A 7,470-nucleotide genomic window follows, 5' to 3' on the forward strand; every position below is an offset into this window, starting at 1 on the left:
AAGCTACTGAGTCTATCTACTCTGTTTCTGAGCTTGGTTTGGTCTTTGAGTTACTCCATAGTTGACTCAGTCTATCTCTGTTCTCACTTTAATTAGATTCAATTAAACAAATAATTCAAATGATTTGAGGGTGGAATACCAACCTTCCCTTTAGTAGGGCTTGGCATGTGAGTGCTTAGAGGTTTTGTCTCCTTTCTTCTCTTCTTCAGTATTCAGCTGAGCCTGTACACTGTTCTCTCAAAACTCTACTGCTTCTTCCAGCCATGGGCTACCATTGACTAGGTCCTAGTGTAAGTTAGAGAGTGCCTGGAGTGATTCTCTCTGTCCTCGTGCCCCTCTTCCAGGCTCAAGTACCCTGGAACACCTGCTATTTTAGCCCATGGTGGCAGAGGTGGTTCTCTCTTATCACTGCCCGCATGACTCACAGATAGTGACTATCTTGTACTGAGTCTAAATACCTGAAAGTTTACCTGAATATTAGACAAAACTCTTCAACTTTTCTACATTAAAATCATTTGCAATAATCTTTACAAGCATTATCAGAATATTCTCTCTTCCCTCTAACTCAGTAACTACTTCCTTAATGTAATCTTTACCTGCCAATAAACCTATACATTTATTTACTTAATTATTCAAGTTTATTAAGCACTTCTTATATATCAAGTTCATATTAAATACATTGATAAGTAATATGTGATATCTAAATCTAGGAAATCTGTAGTCACATGCTTGTAGAAAAAATATTAAATCAATACTTATATTCTATCATCCAGATTATAGTTCATAGTATATACCATTAAAAACTTTCATTTTTTATGTATATGATTTTCTTTACTGAACAAGTTCAAAGTGTTTAAAAGTAGAATACTTTTCAATTAGCAATAATCACGCCTCGGATAAACCTCATTGGCTACGATACTGCCACTGCGCAAAGCTAAAAGAATACTTTTAAGAGAAGACACACAGTGTTTCCTCCACACTCTTGCAACATCATTTTTTTGTTCTGTATATAGCAGATAATTATGGAATAGATAATTACTCCTCAAGTCTAGTATAGCAGAACTATCATGGTCCTGGAAGCTGTATGGTTTGAAAACTAGATAATCAACAATTATGGAATACTTCTATCTACTAAAGTTTACAACATATATCAAAAGGTTTAAGATGTGGCCACTGTGATCTTTCCAGCTGTATTGTAAATTGGCAGATTAAGAGCTGTAGCAAAATAAAAATTTTATATTTTCAACTCCAACTCCCCATGTTAAAACAGGAAAACTGAGGTCTAGTTTACATTTATCCAGAGATATATAATTAACATATGTTTAATATTGTATATTTATCCAGGGATATATAATGGTATTATTAAAATAGTGAATATTAAAGTTACCTTTATTTTGTGTTTTAGGTATTTTATTCTACTAGGTGATTCAGGGGCAGAAATTAAATCAACAATTAAATCAAGAATTACTTATAGTCCTACATTTTGTATAATGTATATTATACTAATATATGTCTATGTTGGTATATATCTAGGGCAGTACTACTTGCCACACCTCATACATGTGTAAGAAATGCCCAGCACAATGTAAGGCCATATATAAATTCTGTTAGTCATGAGACACAGTAATGATAAAAAAAATAGGAATTATGAATACAGATTAAAAATATGTTGTCTTGAAAGTTGGATAATTTATATTCTTGTTCTCCAGAAATTATTTATGATGCACAGAAGGTATAGTCTCATGGATTCTTGTCATTACATGGTTTTCCTATATTTGTTCATTATAGCTTGATTTGACTTCCTAAAGTTGTTCTCTTGTGATCTTCAGCTTTTTTGACTCCCTAATTTTTACTTAATAATCTGACCTTTTTTAGTTAGCCATCTTCCAGTAAGTAGCCAGTATTTTACTCTGAGATACAGAAAATGTCATCATATGCATACTGTTAAGTGGCTGATGTATAAAATAATGCTGTCTCTATCTGCTATTATATGTATGGCTTCATTCAGAATATTATATTCAAAAAAAGAAAGTTCCTGAAAGACCGTCACTCCTATTCTGAAATCATTCACAGTATCAAGCTCAGAACTGAAATCATAGTTGGTACTTAATACCTACTTTTGAAGGGGTATGGAAGGGACATAAAACCTTCCTTTTCTGGAGTAGAAAATAACTGCTCCATATATATTCAGTTTAAGAACCATTATATCAAAATAGAAAAATTTTCATACACTGTAAAATTCATTACAGTGGAATTATCTCTATCAGTGAATTAAAATCTATCACATTAGTGATCTGAAAATATGCCCCAAACCTAGAAAAGTTTTTCCTCTCACTGCAATGAGTTTACCCACTCATTTATTTATTTATTTTGTCCAACGCCTACTCACTCTTCAGACCAGTTTAAATGCCACCCTAATATGATGTTTTTCCTGAGTTTCCCAGGTAGTTGGCATATCTCTGCCAAGATTCCCAAGTACTTCCTGCATCTGTATATCATTAGCCATGTTGTGTACATGTTTTTAAATCTTTAATCTCTTCTATCATTTTTATCTTTAGTACCTTGAAATATGCCTAATAAAATAAACTGATAGAGAGAAGTCACTTCATAATGTTTGCTGACTTACTGAATAGATACAAATGGAATAAACCTTTCAACAGGCTCTAATTCTCTTTGTTGTGTAAGTTTCAAAAATTCAATTTTATTAGTTTGTTCTTGTGAGCTAACCCTGGTCTATTAGACTATTAAGACTAACAACCTAATTTAAAAGATGTATCAAAACACAGTTGGGTCATTGATGAAGAGAAAATTTCTGACAACATTTACATGAAAAAGAAAATCTCTTTCTTATGGATAAGAGCTCATCCCACAAAGTCAATACAATATATATGTGTACAGAAAGCTACAATGAGAATTCAAGAAATTCCTAGATTTGGAAATTATTATATCTTCATTTGTCGGAATGAAAGTGTTTAACCTTCTGTCTCTGATATGCAAATATGTGTGTATATATGTAAAATAATATTCAGCATCTTTCCTAGGCCAGTGAGAAAATATCTTTCTTTTTTCTTTTAATTTGGCACACACATTTAATGCCTTAGTAGTTCACCTTTCTCTTCTCCTTTGCTTCTTTCTTTCCCTCCTTTCCTTCCTCCCTTCCTAATTTTCCCCACAAATACTTATTGAGAAAAATAGATATCAGGATTTCACTTCTATTCATGTAATTCTACTCTGACAAGCCTCAATAATGAAAAGGAGGCCTCTAGTGGGGCTCCTAGGGTGTCAATTTAAAAGTGACTTCTTCACAGGGTGCCTGGGTGGCTCAGTCAGTAGAACATGACTCTAGATCTCGGGGTTGTGAGTTCAAGCCCCATATTGGCTGTGGAGATTACTTAAAAATAACTAAATAAAAGAAAATAAAATTTCTTCAGGTAAAAAAATAATCCATTTCTTCATGGACTAGGTTATGTCTCCAAGTATGTGACTTTGAGGGGGCTCAATAATAGTCTATATTAGCACTTACTGATCGGGTTTTAGAATATAAGTGAGGTTCGGTGGGGTGAGGTCCAGAGCCGTCAACCAAGAAAGAATTCTTGAGGTGTCTTTGGTGCAAAATGGTGGTTTATTAAAGCATGGGGACAGGACCCATGGGCAGAAAAAGCTGCTGTCCCAGGACTGTGAGGGGTGGCTAATTATATACTGTGGGGTTGGGGGAGGTAAGGAAAAGGGAGGTTTTCAAAAGGATTTTCATATGTTAAAGAAGACTCTCAGGATGCCAGAGGCCTGGCCATTGTCAAGTTAAGGTGGTTTTTCCCTCTAGCAAGGCATTAACCTGAAGATAGCTGGGAGATTCCTGGAGAAACACTACACTCCGCCCACTTCAAGTATCTGTCAATGGGCTGCAGGTTATAAGGACATTAAATTGTATCTACATTTCCTTCTGGAAGCTAGGTTACTGATAGAAATGCTTTGTTCTTATAAATTGCTAAGGCTTTGTAAACTGAGGGAGACTCTTGTCTTGCAGGATTGTGATCTCTATAAATTAACACCTGCCTTCTGTTCCCTTATCACTTACCACAAATGAATGCCTTGGGAAAATGTTTATATAAAATATCTATTTCCTGCAGTAGGTGTTTGTTTTATATGAACTCAAGCATTTTGTTTTATTTTTATCATTTAAATATTCTCAGGACCTGGCACAGGAGCTTGAATGTTGCAGAGCTAATGTAGTACTTACTATAAAGTGTCCTTAGTTTCCTAGGACCGCCATAATAGAGTGCCACAAACTGTGTGGCTTACAACATGATAAATTTTTTTTTTTTATAGTTTTGGAACCTAGAATTCTGAAATCAAGGCATTGATAGGGCCATTCTCCTTTTGAAACCTCCAAGGGAGGATCCTCCCTTGCCTCTTCCAGCTTCTAGTAACACCACGTGTTCCATAGTTTATGGCAGCTAATTACAATCTTTGCCTTCATCCTCACATGGTCATCTTCTCCCTGTGTGTCTTCATAGTGCTTTGCTTTTGTGCATATGTATGTCCATATTTCCCTCTTCTCATAAAGACACCAGTCATATTGGATTAGGGGTCAATCCTCCAGGATTACTTCATCTTAACTAATTACATCAACAACTTTATTTCCAAATAAAGTCATATTCTGAGGTACCTAAAGTTAAAATTTCAACATACCTTTTGGAAACACGTTTTACCCCAACAGGTGTATTTCTGAACTATCACTGTTCATTTTCTTTCATGAGATGTCCACTTTACTTCCCAAGGGAAGATCACTCTGATATTTGCCATCATTCTCAATTGGGTCAAAGCTAATGTTCTATGCTTCTTCGTAGAAAATACCACCACAGTGGGAAATAAATCATCGGGATTAATTTCTTAATACATTGATCTTTTTATTCTCTCTGTGAATGAAGGATCCATGTCCCCTTTTTAAACACAATTTCACAGGACTCAGAACAGTGTGCTAACTATACCAGACTTTGAATTACCATGTGTTCAATGAACAGTTCTTTTTTTTAGAGGATGAATCCTCTTTAACTAACCTGAGTCACTTTCAAATGGTTTTCTAAAACCTAAACTGTGCTGCTTCTTGCTTAGGGCCTATAGGTCTGTTTTCACTTGTTACCCAATGAAGGCCAAACCCTGCTGAAGGCTATATGAGTCTCAGCTACTATTTTTAATGACAGCCTTCAACAATAGCTAAGAGCAGATTGGAGCCCAGAGCTCTTTGAATGCATGAAAGGTGGAAGAGAAAGTGTCAGTTGATATTAGAAATTACAATCCTCATCACTCACCAGCTTTAAAACTATTTCCAAAAGCATTATAGCTTCAAATGTTAGCAGAGTTTTAATACTCTTCCAAATACTTTGAAATCAATGGTGGTAATAAGAGAGAAAAGTGAAAACCACAGAAAAGAAAAATAAAGGATAAAAAGAATGTGCTCTGTAGTTTGATCATTGACCATACTACCCACATTTTCTGCTGAATGATTTTTGCCCCAACAATATAATAAATATATCCTTCTCAATAAGGTCTCCTAGGAAACCTATTTTGCAAATAAACTAAAAATGTCAGGGAGTTTGCTATTGTTTCCCTACTTTAATGGCTTTGGCATTAGAATAAGAGTATTACATAGTGCATTCTCTGTCCCTTCCCTCCCACCCCTTTCTCTTTCTCTCTCCTGTTCTCAAAGAAAAACTGCCCTTTGGATATACAATGAATTGCTTAAGCTATATAATATGTAATCTTTCTATTTAGTAAGTCCAGTCAGTGTTTAATGTTCTATACATTTGAACAAAGCCTCTTTGATCTATGAGACTTAACTTTCCTCATGCTGTTTGTTCAGTGCTCTCCTAGTCTAAAATTCTTCCCATTTCAGTTACTTTAAGGTCCATCAACATGGACTGCCTTCTACTTCTCCACTTCTCACCATGTAGCAATAGCCATGTGCACATAAGAATTTAGTCTTCAAATTTGAACAAAACTTCTTCAATTTAAAAGGTGCTTTTATTTATATTGATGTGATTTTGGAGTAGTGTTTTTGGGGTCTCAAGCCGACGAACAAGAAAGAATTCTTGAGAGGTCTTGGGTGCAAAAATGTAGTTTTTTTGAAGCATAGGGACAGGACCGGTGGGCAGGAAGAGCTGCTGCCCCAGGATTGTGAGGAACAACTGATTATATACTTCGGGGTTGGGGGAAGTAAAGACAAAGGGAAGTTCCTTTTCATAGGCTAAAGACGACTCACAGGATACAGGAGGCCTGGCTATTGTCAAGCTAAAGTCCTTTTTCCCTCTAGCAAGGAATTTAACATTAAGAGAGTCAGAAGCTGGGTGCCAGGGTGGCTCAGGTAGTTAAGCATCTGCCTTCAGCTCAGGTCATGAACCCAGGGTCCTGGGATCGAGCCCTGCGTCCAGGCTCCCTACCTACCCCACATTGGGTGTCTGCTTGTCCCTCCCCTTCTGCCCGTCCTACTGCTCATGTTCTCTCTCTCTCTCAAATAGATAAAACCTTAAAAAAAAAAAAAAAGACAGTTAGGAGCTTCCTGGAATTATACTCTGCCTGCCTCAAGTATTATCAATGGGCTGCAAGTTGTAAGGACATTTAGTTTTATCTACATTTCCTTCTGCCTTTGTTTCCTACATGAATATTATTTTATTCATCCTCAAATACCACTAGCATATTTTGTGAAAATGAAAATTAGGATTCAGGTAGGTCAAATGATTAACCACAACAATATAAAAATAGGACTGAGTTTGGGACTAAAATTTTACTATTTCTCAATCCAAACCCTTTCTTATTTTTCATTATTTTATAGCTTTCCTACAACCAGATCCTCACTGTGTATACTGCTAATATACTTATGGCTGGTGGGTGAAGATGACTTCAAGAGGTCAAAGGACAAAAAGAATTGATTTCCTGTCACTGAGTCTAGGATAGCAGAGTTACCCTTAAACACCATTCTTTGATATTGAGCATCATGATTGTAAAATAGAAATATGAATCAGAAAATTGACTGGAAAAGAGGAAGGCAATGGTTGGTAAATGGCACCTGAAGTAAAGTGTTTGGGAAAAAAAAAAATACCTGTTGGAAAGAAGTGAAAGCATGATGATGGAAAACAAAAATTGTGAAATTTCCCTCTTAACCTTGCTGAAATTGGGAAAGGCTCTGCATGTTGTCACTGATGTTTTGTCGTTGTTATTGTTGTTGTTTTTGCTTTGTTTTGTTTTGAGAACAAAGAATGTATGTGGCTGGTATACCTCATTTGACCATGTGGACCAAGAATTTCCACAGGTGGACAGCATAACCTAATTACTTTTGGCTCATAAAGACAACCACCTATTGGGAGATCCTAAATGGAAGAACTTCGTACATGCTCATTCCTTTCACACCAGGGGGCAACACATATAAAACCAAGAACATGTACCATGGCCCAACAACAAGCACCAAAAAATATT

The 7,470-nt window shown here is 35.9% G+C and overlaps 1 non-coding gene across 1 annotated transcript; it reads right to left on the reverse strand.

The window, feature by feature from the left end:
* Positions 1-791: 791 nt before the first annotated feature.
* Positions 792-936, reverse strand: LOC123326714. The gene has a single exon (XR_006541275.1). It is a non-coding gene; the product is annotated as a U4 spliceosomal RNA (small nuclear RNA).
* Positions 937-7,470: the final 6,534 nt, after the last annotated feature.

The sequence above is a fragment of the Neomonachus schauinslandi genome, chromosome 14 (genome assembly GCF_002201575.2).
Source record: "Neomonachus schauinslandi chromosome 14, ASM220157v2, whole genome shotgun sequence".
Taxonomy (NCBI): domain Eukaryota; kingdom Metazoa; phylum Chordata; class Mammalia; order Carnivora; family Phocidae; genus Neomonachus; species Neomonachus schauinslandi.